We start from the raw sequence: 14315 nt of genomic DNA on the forward strand, positions 1-14315 counted from the left end.
GTTATTACGCATTGAATTGTCTATCTTTGTAGCTAATGCAGGAATGGGACGTAGATGCGGAAGCCGGGCTATCGCATAGACGACCACATGTGGAGAACTTCTCCATCGCAAACGCAAACGCATACGATCAATGCATGGGTGTTGCGTTAATCAACCACATGCGTCCATTGCATAGAAGTTGCGATCATCAAGCGATTTCGGTCATTGTGTAGAAGTTGTGGTAACCAAGCGATTGCGGTCATTTCAAGATTGTGGCTACACGATGATAACCATAATAGCAGGATTACCGCAAGGTTGGTGGAATGGAAGCATCAACGCATATCTCGGGAAAATCAAAAGATGATGTTGACATTTCACCTACCATGCCATTAGCAGCCGAGATTCAGAAAAGAACCAACGTGCCGTTAATGTCAAAATCAGAGTAGGTCCATTAATGCTGTCGGCGATCAAGCTCTATAAATAGAAGCCACTGAGCAGAATTTCAAATCATCCAAGGTTTCCTACCTTCGGGTGGATCCTTATGATCCAGACGAATGCGTTAGAAGAAAGCTTGAGAGTTCTTCATCTCCTTCATCCATTCTGAGTGACGACCGGAGCCTTCACCGAAGTTAGATCTCGAGAGAGTCAGCTCCACCGCCCTTCCATGGCACCACCAGCTGGTCTTTTCATTTTCTCTTCTTTTCTTATATTGTATTGTATTACATTTTGGATTAAGACATCAATACATTGTGTGTTCAATGCATTTCTATGTTTCCTTCGATTCCAGCTATTAGAGTATCGCATACTTAATCATGCGGATTAGAGATATGAAGCATGTAGCAAACCAGCGGAAGGTATGCGTTGTGCGAGTGTGTGAGAAAACCTTATTTGCTTAGTGTGAAGCTGTAGCAACGCCTGTCTATAGGTAGACGCAACGCTTGTCTATGAGTAAAGTCAGCAACAACCAACTGCCTGGGAGGGCAAGTGGTTGGTCGCATTAAGCAATGTAAGCCAGTGTTCACTAGAGATAGGAATAATCTTGCGTTAGCCAGGTTTATGCAATTACCTTGTCTTATGAGCGCATCATTCATCATTTAGGCATACTTGGAAGAGTAGTCTAAAATCCAAATCTAAGACTCGAGAGAGTGGATGGGAACGCATAAGCAAGAATGAGGAACTTAGGAATAAGCTCCGTTTTCGATTACACAACGTATGCACCCTACGGAGAGGATATTGCATGCGTCCAAGAAGTAGGATACGGTGGCGGTATGCAGTCATCTTGTTTATGTGTAAGAGCACATGAGCAGGAATAGAAACTTAGGAATAAGGCCTCTCGACACTTCGCATACACATCGCATACGTCCTAGATTTAGGCACGAGTGTGTGTAGCATGATCTTATAGCTTGTGTTGGCTAAGGTTGCCCTTACGGTCACTCTTAAGGGTTGCGATGAAGACATACCCACATTTTATCTATTTTCCATCCATTTACTTCACGTCAACAGTGTTCGTATCTCTACCTCTCATTCATATTCTCATTGCTTTGTCTGTTAGTTAGGAGTAGGAGTAGGTTGTAGCTTAAAACCCTCATCATTCTTTTATTCATCCGTTGTATACACATTACTGCAAAGCATTTAGCTACAAGTCCCTGAGTTCGACCTCGGATCACTCGAGAAACTTGCATTCGCATTATACTTGGCGTGAGCACAAGAAAACTTGTGACGGGAACGCATGGTCATCGCATACATTCGTTAACGCATAGTTTCATTCCAACGCATGACCACCGACACATGAGTATCAACGCATACCTTAAGACATACATCACATATTGCGTCCCTCTTAATTTCAATCATCAAGTTTTTGGCACTGTTGTCGGGGACTTGGCAGCTAATTGTTTGTTGAGTTTTGTGTCTCTGTAGGCAATCTTTTAATCTTGGGAGTATTGCAGCTTGTGCGACCAGGTTGCAACCAATATTGAAGTGTAGGCGATGCGCCGAAAGCCAATGTTGACCCCAAGATAGAAGGACAATCAGTCGCATGAGCTAAAGGTAGTTCTAAGTGCATGACGGTCGCATGCGCCCAACAATTGCCGGAAGTTCCAATGGTTAGGGTAAGCTTCTTGACCAAAGCAGTTGAGAGCAATCTCCTACATGGGAGACTCCTTGCAGTGACAACACTACAATTTCTCCAGGGACGTCTTCTACTCTATCCCTACTTTGCTTTTCTAGTTAGTTTATTTTTCTTGTTATTTTGGATATGCGGCTGCTTCCTTGGTTATGGTGCATTTGCTCCTTGTAGGTGCAAAAAATAATTCTCCTCGGTACGCAGTACAATGGAAGCATTCCCTTCATCCTTCAACGCATGGCTTCGATCACATGGATTCCAACGCATGATCGCATGTGTTATTCTGCCTAAGATCCTTTCTTGTTATCCTTTATGCATTATCCTTTTGAAATTCTCCTTGTCTGATTGTGTTCCTTTGCGATGCATTTATGAGGGTACGTATAATTCACCGCATCCACTAACTAAGCATCGCAAGGCACTCCTTACTTTTAATAGCTTCTTCTATTTTTGAAAGTCTTAAGTTTTATTTTGTGCAAACCTTCGCTCAAACATTGGTTACCGCGTACCTATTGATTTTGTTTTTAGCTTTGCGGTGAGAGTGCTGCCAACCTTTAAGTTTGAGGCTCCCTACTTTTAATAGCTTCTTCGATTTTTGAAAGTCTTAAGTTTTATTTTGTGCAAACATTCGCTCAAACATTGGTTACCGCATTCCTGTTGATTTTGTTTTTAGCCTTGTAGTGAGAGCGCTGCCAACCTCTAAGTTTGAGGGTGGCAGCGATCCTGGAGAATTGCGTTCATTACATTGCGAGCATTTCTATGTTAAAAAAAATCGACGTTTGGGCGACTGACCGATTATCGATTGCACTATTCAAAAATGAAAACATTTTTCATTTTAACCGATCGGTTACCATAACCAACGTTGCCCACTTACCCACGTCCGGACGTGGAATTAGGATTAATTATCATTTAATTAATCAATTAATTAATTAATTAATATAATCATATTATATTTATATCCTATAGTTTGATATCACATATCTACTATAGTATTTTTTCCTCTACTTGATATAAATCATATTTATATCTAATTTCCTCCAAAATAATGTATCTCATACATTTAGCCAATTATATCATATATAATTAACCAGTCCAATTATATCATATATAATCGAACTTCCTTTTGTCAATTTAAACATTTCAAATTAACCCAAATACTGGTTCTCGACTTTATCCAGGCTACCCAAGGAACTTAATGGACCTGTGGCTCGTAGCTCCAACGGTACATGAATAGTTGACTAAACTCTTTAGCTACGAGATCCACCATCCGTTAACTGCCAAGCATTCCACTAAAGACCAACAGCTGAACTCTTCTTACCACATATATATTTCTGTGTCCATCGGATATAACCAATCATGAGTACGATGACCCTTCACAGAAGCTCATAAATACAGTTGGGCCAAATTATTATTTTGCCCCTATAGTTACATCTCACTCCTTAAGTACCATTGATTCCTCTAATGAACAATACAACATAGTCCAACTATGTGTGAACACCTCTCGAGCCAAAAAAAGGTGTGTGATGCCACATCGTTCAAGCCCCGAATCAACCCTTAAGGGAGCCATCTATCTACTTACCCCTGCCTCGGGGAAGGAGTCAATTCCATCTTGTGTAGCTGAGTTCCCAGCTCCCAAATCAGACGAATCCCCAAAATGGTAGGTTTGAATCAGCAACCTGGCCACTCACACCCATACAAATCAAAGGATCGCCCCTCAATGGCAGGAGTTTCCAACTCTCTCAGGATTGAGGTCATGTTACCTATGGTCATCCTAGTGAAGTGAAATCTTTGTCATGAACGGTGTTATATAATGAGACGTTCACACTTTGTGGTCAGGTCTTATACAAACTCTTTGTATAGGACGCCCCCGCTCGCATGTCTCCAACACGAATGATCAGGATCAGACCATTTATGACAAGTCACAACACTTGTGACCATTCCACAAAGCAGGCCACATCCATAGCATTACTAGGATAAGGTTTCCCTCCTATATCCATATACTACAAACCATTTTGGTTATCACTCAAGACATGATCCACTTGTATTCACCACATACATTCTTGAGTCACATATAGATAACCAGAGATTTTATGTTTATTGGTTTGTGGTAAAGTAAATAAAACAAGTAAATGAGCAAAATATAAGATGTGAAGTAAATATCATATATTAAAAACACAAGCACTCCTACAAACTGTTTACAAACTACAGGACACGAGACTTTAGGGCATCAACCCCAACAGATTATAAGTGACATGACCTGAATCCTGAGTGAGTTGTGAACTTCTGCCTATGAAGGTGGTCCTTTGATTTATATGGATGAGAGTGGCCAGATCACCGACTCAATAAGCCTACCATTTTGGGAATTTGTTTGATTGAGGAGCTAAGAACACAGCTATACAAGATGAAATCCACTTCTTCCCTAATGTCGAGGTAAGTAGATAAATTGCTCCCTTAAAGGTTGATTCCAGGGCTTGAACAATGTGGCAACATACCCTCTCTTGGCCTGGGAGAGGTTTTGTCATAGTGGGACTATGACTTATTATTCATTAGAGGGATCAATGGTACTTAAGGAGTTAGATGTAACTATAGGGGCAAAATGATAATTTTGGTCCAGCTGTACTTACAAGCAATTTATGAAGGATCATCGTACCGTTGACTAGTTATATCCAATAGACACAGAAATATACTTGTAGTGCTAAGAGTGCAGCTATCAATCTTTAGTGGAGTAATCGGCGGTTAATTGATGTTGAATAATTAATTAAATTGTACCATTGGAGCTTCAATCTATAGGTCCATAAGGTCCTATGTGTAGCTCAACAGGAATTATTGAGAGTCAATTTTGGATTAATTTGAATTGTTTAATTTAACTGAGGGAATTAATTATATGTATATAATTAATGAATTGTATTTGATACATTATAATATAAAGTTTATTTGAGAGGAAATAAATATTTGAATGTGATTCAAATGTTAATTACGTGAAATTGATTCATATAATCAAATTTAGTATAAATGGGATTTATATTAAATACTATATATTAATGAGAGAATTAAAACTATAACTTATATTGTATTTTATACAATATAAAACTATAGGTTATGTGTTATATATGATATCACATATAGTTATATATATATATATAATAAGTTAGTTATTTTATATATATAATATATATTTATTTTAATTAAAATTAATTTAAATTTAAATTTAAAGGGAGGGAAATAACTTCCCTCCCCTTATTTCTCTCTTGGTGAATTGTGAAAAGTGGGATGATTTTTGGAGATCTAATTCATCTTTTTCACAGAAGAATTGTTACAGGCTCTTTCAGTTTTTTTTTAGAGATCTTTCTGAAAAACTTTCCCAAATCTTCTCTTCTCCTCTCAATCTATCTCTCTAGTCTAAAATCACAGAGCCCACAACTCTTGTGATTCTCATCCCCTCAGATAATACAAAAGGCTCTACTTCGTGGTGTTTTCTTTGGGTATTCGTGAATGTAATTGTTCGTGGTTGATCATTTTCTGAAGAGGGGATTTCGTGAAGGTTATGAGTTCTTCAAGGGTAAGTCTTTCTTGAAACCCTAATTTCTTTTTCCTCTTTATTTCATGTTGTAATTTCTGTGAATAATGCATATTTTGGTTCTGTAAATTTATATTCTGTGAAAATAAAAAATTTGGAATGATCCCCACTTCCGCAATGGAACTTCACCATTCCTTCAATTGGTATGAGAGCCAGCTTTTGGTCCCAAATTTTATTGTTCCAGAATTTATTTTATAGAATTGGTGGGTTGTATTCTGTATATTTTTCATATGATGAATGGATGTTGAATGTGTTGCAATTTTTGGATGTTTCAAGATTGGATTTTAGTTTTACTACTTTGTTTTTACAAATTTTGATTTGTATGGGCTTGGTGTTTTGGGCATAATTAAAGCTATAGAGTTTGTAATTTGAATGTCTTGAGTTGCTCGTGATTATTCTAGTGTTTTTCTTAAAAAATGAGGCCAAAATCAGAGGAAAATCAAAAGAATTCGCAACTATATAGTGGCCACTGTACAGTAGCGTTACGACACTGCAAGGGGCGGAACGGAATGTTCTTTCCGTAGCATTGCAACGCTAGGTCACAGCGTTGCAACACTCTGAGATGGAAAGAATAGACCAGTTCACACACGATTCGGTTCGTGGCTCAGCTAGTTTGCATTTGGTGCACTTGGTTCGAGTGGTTCGAGGGTGGTTCGGGTGTTGGGTGGTCTGGTTCGTGCAGTTCAAGGTCTGATTCGCTTGTTTTGAATCGGTTAAGCTATTAATTTGCAATAGTTAGCTATTTTTAATTAATTAAATTAATATAAGTGTTATATTAATTTAATTAATTGTTTAGAAGTCCAATCCCGGTCCAATAATTGTTTAAAATATGCATATAATGTATGGTTTAATTTATATAATTATATGTCATAATATATGCCATATAGTAAAATTTCACCATAGGCTATGCATTATTCATGCATCATTTATATTATAAAATGTTATAATATATAGTTGCATGATTTAATTTTATAGCATGCTCATGCATCATATAATATAAATGTTATAATATATGTTTGCATGCATTAATAACATAGTCATGCATAATTTATATTATAAGTGTTATAATATATATTTTAAATGTACGGATGACATTACTTTAATATATAAGTGTTATGTATGTTAAGTAATGAAATGAAATTGCATATAGCATGTCACTACTTTAGGTTATTTATAATTGTTATAATTTACTTAAGTATGCTTTAGCATGCAATAATTGGTTTTAATTTATTCCATTTATTTTATAAAAGTTATAACTAAATGAACTTAGAAATTAAAGTCAATAATTTAGAATTGCATGCAAACCCTAGGTTAAAATCATTTTTTAAAATAGTTTTAAAACATGATTCACATAGACCTAAGATCACATTTCTAATGAGATTAGAAATAAGTTTAATCTTTTAACCAGTTTAATAGGATTAAATTGGTTTTAATTAAAAGATTAAATTTGTAGCAAATGTATCTATAAAGGACCTTTTGTTGACGGCTAGTTCTATCTAGGTTGGGGTATTTAAGCTGATGAAAACAAAATACCCCTACCTGGGAACTGACCTGAAAAGGTGAATTAGAGAGATTTGCTACAAGCATGCAATTGTTGATTAAGGTTTATTAAAGTGTTTAATGAACAATAATCAAAGTTGTTTAACTATCCAAAGTAAGTGTTACTGTATTTTTCTTTAAATTAACCCTAGATAAAACACTCAATGGGAGGAAAATGGGATATATGATACTTCATTTTTCCTTTTCACGTTTTTGCCTCAAAGATCACATCATGAAATCTATACTCGACCTCGAGACACCTTTGTTTGTGTCTCTTTACGGGTGGTGTTTGTTGATGACATGCAGCTTAGGCCTTTTATTTATAATTATGAAGGCTGATAAGCAGAATATGCGGCAATTATGTTAGGCATTCATGAAAAAATGAGCTTGCGTTGTTCAGCATTGAGAATCTCGGCTAACCCATTATTATGTGTTATTATGCATTCAATTGTCTATTTTTGTAGCTAACGCAGGAAGTGGACGTAAACGCAGAAGCCGGACTACCGCATAGATAACCGCAAGCGGAGAAACTCTCTATCGCAAAGGCGAACGCATTCGATCAACGCATGGGTGTTGCGGTGATCAGCCGCATGTGTCCATCGTATAGGAGTTGCGATTGTTAAGTGATTGCGGTCATCAGGTAGAAGTTGCGGTATTAAGCGAATGCGGTCACTGCACGATTGCGGCTACACGATAACGCATAATAGAGGGATCAACGCAAGGTTGGTGGAATGAACGCATCAACGCATCTCTTGGGAAAATCAAAAGATGATGTTGACATTTCACCTACCATGCCGTTAATAGCAGAGATTCAGAAAAGGACTAACGCTCCATGAATGTCAAAATCAGACCAGTCCATTGTTATCGGCGATTCAAGCTCTATAAATAGAAGTCGATGAGCAGAATTTCAGATCATCCAAGGTTATCCCTACGATCCAGACTAATGCATGAGAAGAAGGCTTAAGAGTTCTTCATCTCCCTCATCCATTTCGAGTGACGACCGGAGCCTTCGATCGGAGCTAGATCTCGGGAGAGCCAGCTCTACCACCCTTCCATGGCACCACTGGCAGCCTAGACACACATCTGCTGGAAGCAAGACATTGCTTCCAGCTGGTCATTTCATTTTCTCTCTTCTTTTCTTATATTGTATTGTATTACATTTTGGGATTAAGGAATTAATACATTATGTGTTCAATGCATTTATGTGTTTCCTTCGATTCCATCTCCATCTTCTCTACTTGGCATCCTTAACTTTCATTGCATCATTTAGTGAGATTGCTAGAGTATCGCATACTTAGTCATGTGGATTAGAGATATGAAGCATGTAGCAAACCACCAAGAGGTATGCGTTGCGTGAGTGTGTGAGAAAACCTTATTTACTTAGTGTGAATCTGTAGCAACGCCTATCTATAGGTGGACGCAATGCTTGTTTATGAGTAAAGTCAGCAACAACCAACTGCCCGTGAGGGCAAGTGGTTGGTCGCATGAAGCAATGTAAGCCAGTGTTCACTAGAGATAGGAATAATCTTGCGTCAGCCAGGTTTATGCGATTACCTTGTCTTATGAGTGCATCATTCATCATTTAGGCATACTTGGAAGAGTAGTCTAAAATTCAAATCTAAGACTCGAGAGAGCGGATTGGAATGCATAAGCAAGAATGGGGAACTTAGGAATAAACTCTATTTTCTATCACACAGCGTATGCACCCTACGGAGAGGATATTACATGTGTCCAGGAAGTAGGATATGGTGGTGGTATGCGGCCATCACACTCATGCGGCGAGAGCACGTGAGCGGGTTATGGAGGTTTAGGCATAGGCTTCTCGGCACTATCGCATATACATCGCATACATCCTAGAATTAGCTCAAGTGTGTGTAAGCATGATCGCATAGCTTGCGTTGGCTGGGGTTGCCCTTGCGGTCAAGCTTAGGGTTGCGATGAAGATATCCTCACATTTTATCTATTTTCCATGCATTTACTACGCGTCAACGGTTGTCGTGTCTCTACCTCTCATTCATATTCTCATTGCTTTGTCTGTTACTTAGGAGTAGGAATAGTGTTGGTATAGAAACCCCTCCATCATTCTTTATTCAACCACCACATACACATTACCGCATAGCATTTAGTTACAAGTCCTTAAGTTCGACCTCGGATCACCCAAGAAACTTGCGTTCGCGTTATACTTGGCGTGAGCGCAAGAAAACTTGTGACAGGAACGCATGGTCATCGCATACATTCGTTAACGCATAGTTCACTCCAACGCATGACCAACGACGCATGATAATCAACGCATACATTTAGAACATGCATCGCATATTGCGTTCACGTAATTTTAGTCGTCAAGTAATTGATAACTAATTTTCCGTCATCATTTGTATAGGTCAATATCAATGTGAATGGAGAAAGTGTTTACAGTAAGTGGGAGCGAGATGTGTGTCAACACATCCCACGGTCTATATGAAAACTCATTGCATAGGATGTCTCCACTCACATGTCTCTACATGAATGATCTGTGGATCACATCATTTGTATTACCTATACAAAATAGGTCGCATCTAATAGTGTTACCAGGATGAAATACCCAATTTCATCCATATACTTATAGACCATTTAGGTTATATACTATTAACTTGATCCTGTTTATGTCACCACATAAAGTTAAAGCATTCATACTATAGCCATGGATATGTTTATTAGATTTTCATGATAGAAAGAAAAATCAACAGCTTTATTGAATAAGATACTCAACAATATTTTATTGATAAATAGAATGTTTAACACAAAATTTATTAACTGCGAGTTCTAGGACATTCCCAACATGCTTGTGTCTCCCTACGGATGACATTTGCATGACTCTTTACTCAAACTCCAGAAATGGATAGGATTACTTTAGTTTTTACCCCAATTGGTATGGTTGGCTCATTTAGGCAGAACTATAGAATCTAAAATAAGGGGTTACACTTACAAGAAAATGTTAAGGAGTTTAACAATTTTTGGACTGAACAATGGTGACTAATATTTACGGTAAGGGTTGTTCTGTATATTTCTTGAGATGATCTTATTTCAATGAAAGGGTACCTAATCACCCTATGATGGCTTTTACTCTGCATCATTGAAACAACATTGCAAAATAGATGTCACATAGGGTGCATTATATTATTTTGCTAAATTTGATTGGTTTTCAAATGGATAATGCTTGAATACTAATTTAATTAAATTGTATGTTTCAGCAAATTCATTATGACTTCCGCAACACTAAACTTACTCTCTGCCGACAAACTTACCGGCGAAAATTGCACTACATGGAAAACACAATTAACACAATATTGATCATTGATGACCTGAGATTTGTCCTAATGGAGGATTGTCATCTTGTTTCTGCTAAAAAAACTCCTTAAAACGTTCGGGAGGATATGAACGTTGGATACGGGTAAATGAGAAGGCTCGAGCGTATATCTTGGCAAACCTTTTTGAAGTCTTGGCCAAGAAGCATGACTCCATGATCATTGCTCGTGAGATCATGGAGTCCCTACAGGGGATGTTCGGACAATTGTCTGCACAACTCAGATTTGACGCTTTGAAAAACATCTTCAATGCCCGTATGCAAGAAAAGGCATCTGTTAGAGAACATGTTCTCAACATGATGGTCCACTTCAACGTGATGGAGATGAATGGGTCTGTCATCGATGAAGCCAGTCAAGTTAGCTTCATACTAGAATCTTTACCTGAAAGTTTCCTACAGTTTCGTAGCAATGCTGTTATGAATAGGATTGACTATAATTTGACCACCTTGATCGACGAGCTATAAACATTCCAATCCTTGATGAAATCCAAAGAACAAAAGAGTGAGGAAAATGTTGTTTCATCCTCTAAGAAGTTTTACGGAGGTTCGACCTTTGGAATTAAGTTTGTGCCTTCTTTTTCGGGCACCAAAAAGTTGAAGAAGAAGAAAGGTGGAAATGGGAAAGCTAACCCACCAGTCGCTGCCCAGAAGGGCAAGAAAACCAAGGTTGCAAAAGGAATCGGTTTCTATTGCAACCAAGAGGGACATTGGAAGAGGAATTGTCTTAAATACTTGGCAGAAAAGAAGAAGGCCAAGCAAGGTAAATGTGATTTACTTGTTTTGGAAACTTGTTTAGTGGAGAATGATGATTCAGCCTGGATAATAGATTCAAGTGCCACTAACCATGTTTGTTCTTTATTTTAGGGAATTAGTTCCTGACGGCAACTGGAGGCTGGGGAGATGACGATTCGTGTTGTAACTGAGCACATCGTCTTAGTTGTGGTAGTGAGAGGACTCCGACTTACTTTACATAATAGATATATTTTATTAGAAAAAATCTTTTTGTTGTTCCTGATTTAAAGAGGAACTTAATTTTTGTAAAGTATTTAATTGAACAAAAATATTTTGTACATTTTTCTATGAATAAAACATTTATTTCTAAGAATGGTATAAAACTTTGTTCTGCTAAGCTAGAAGATAATTTATATGACCTAATACCGTTAGCAACTAAAGCAGTTCTGAACATTAAAATGTTAAAACCGTGATAACTCAAATTAAAGGACTTAAAATCTCTCCTAAAGAAAATCCTAATCTTTGGCACCTAAGATTAGGACATATAAGTCTCAATAGGATTGATAGACTGATCAAGAATGGACTTTTAAGTAAGTGAGAAGAAAATTATTAACCTCTGTGTGAGTCATGCCTTGAAGGTAAAATGACTAAAAGAACTTTTACTGGAAAAGATCACAGGGCCAAAGAACCCTTAAAACTTGTACATTCAGACCTATGTGGTCCGATGAATGTTAAAACAAGAGGAGAGTTTGAATATTTTATCAAATTTAATGATGATTATTCTAGGTATAGGTATATTTATTTAATGCAACATAAGTTTGAAACCTTTGAAATGTTCAAGAAGTACAAGGCTGAAGTTGAAAACACATTAAATAAAACCATTAAAACATTTCGATCTGATCTAAAATTCCAAGACTATTTGATAGAACATGGAATTGTATCCCAACTCTCAGCACCTAATACACCTCAGCAGAATGGTGTATCAAAAAGGAGAAATCGAACCCTGTTGGACATGGTTCGGTCTATGATGAGTTATGCTTCCTTACCGACTTGTTTTTGGGTTATATTGAACAAACTGCAGCTTACGTTTTGAATTGCATTTCGTCCAAAAGTGTTACTTGAACACCTTTGGAATTATGGAATGGTCGTAAATGTAGTTTATGCCATTTCAGGATCTAGGTTTGCCCAACACATGTGGTTGAGGCAAATCCTAAGAAATTGAACCTTATTCAAAATTGTGCCGATTTTTAGGTTACCCCAAAGGAATGAGAGGCGGTTTCTTCTACGATCCTAAGGATAATAAGGTGTTTGTGTCGACAAACGCTACCTTTTTAGAAGATGGCCACATAAGGGAGCATAAACCCCATAATAAGATTGTGTTGAGTGAACTTTCCAACAAAACTACTAAATCTTCAACAAGAGTTGTTGAAGAACCCTATACCTCAACAAAAGTTGTTGAAGTTGGATCCTCTAGTAAGTTAAATCCACCTCAAGTGTTGAGGGAGCCTCGACATAGTGGAAGGATTGCAAACTCATCTGTTCATTATATAGGTTTAACAGAAACCCTATCTATCATAGTTGACAGAGATATTAAGGATCCATTGTTTTACAAGAAGGAAATGGAGGATGTTGACAAAGATGAGTGGATCAAAGCTATGAATCTTGAAATGGAATCTATGTACTTCAATTCAATTTGGGATCTTGTAGATCAACCTGAAGGGGTAAAACCTATAGGTTGCAAATGAATCTACAAGAGAAAACGGGATGCTGATGGGAAGGTACAAACCTTCAAGGCTAGACTTGTGGCAAAGGGTAATACCCAAGTTGAGGGAGTTGACTATAAGGAGTCTTTCTCACCTGTTATCATGTTGAAGTCTATCCGGATCCTCCTATCCATTGATTCATATTATGACTATGAGATTTGGCAAATGGACATTAAGACTATCTTTCTGAATGGAAATCTTGAGGGTATTTATATGGAGCAGCTTGAGGGATTCATAACCCAAGGTCAAGAGAAAAAGATTTGTAAGCTTAATCGATCCATTTATGGATTGAAACAAGCTTTTCAATCATGGAATATAAGATTTGATACTGCAATCAAATCTTATGGTTTTGATCAGAATGTTGATGAACCTTGTGTTGACAAGAAAATTGTCAACAGTTCAATAGCTTTCTAGTACTGTATGTAGACGATATCATATTCATTGGGACTATTGTAGGTCTGCTAACTGAAATTAAAAGTTGGCTAGCGACCCAATTCCAAATGAATGATTTTGGAGAGGTACAATTTGTTCTGGGCATTCAGATCTTTAGGGATCAAAAGAACAAACTGTTAGCCCTGTCTCAAGCATCATATATTGACAAGATGCTCGTCAAGTTTTCAATGCACAACTCCAAAAGGGGTTTAATCCCTTTCAGACATGGAGTTATTTTATCTAAGGAATAGTATCCTAAAACACCCCAAGAATTTGAGGAAATGAGATGGATCCCCTATGCATCGGCTGTTGGAAGCTTGATGTATGTGATGTTATGTACTAGATCTGAAATTTTCTATGCGGTGGGGATAGTCAGTAGATATCAGTCTAATCCAGGATTTGATCACTGGACCACCGTTAAGAACATCCTCAAGTATCTACGAAGAATGAGGGACTACATGCTCGTGTATGGTTCTAAGGATCTTATCCTTACAAGATATACGAACTCTGATTTTCAGACTAATAAGAATTTTAGGAAATCCACATCAGAATCAGTGTTGGAGGGGCAGTAATCTAGAGGAGCACCAAATAGGGATGCATTGATGACTCCACTATGGAGGCTGAGTACATAACGGCTTGTGAAGGTTCTAAGGAAGCTGTGTGGCTCAGAAAATTCTTGACGGATCAGGAAGTAGTTCTAGAAATGTCTAAGCCCATCACCCTTTATTATGATAATAGTGGCGTTGTGGCTAATTCTCAAGAGCCTAGGAGTCACAAGCGCGAGAAGCACATAGAGAGGAAGTATCATCTCATCCGAGAGATTGTGCATCG

This window comes from Benincasa hispida, chromosome 8 (genome assembly GCF_009727055.1).
Source record: "Benincasa hispida cultivar B227 chromosome 8, ASM972705v1, whole genome shotgun sequence".
Taxonomy (NCBI): domain Eukaryota; kingdom Viridiplantae; phylum Streptophyta; class Magnoliopsida; order Cucurbitales; family Cucurbitaceae; genus Benincasa; species Benincasa hispida.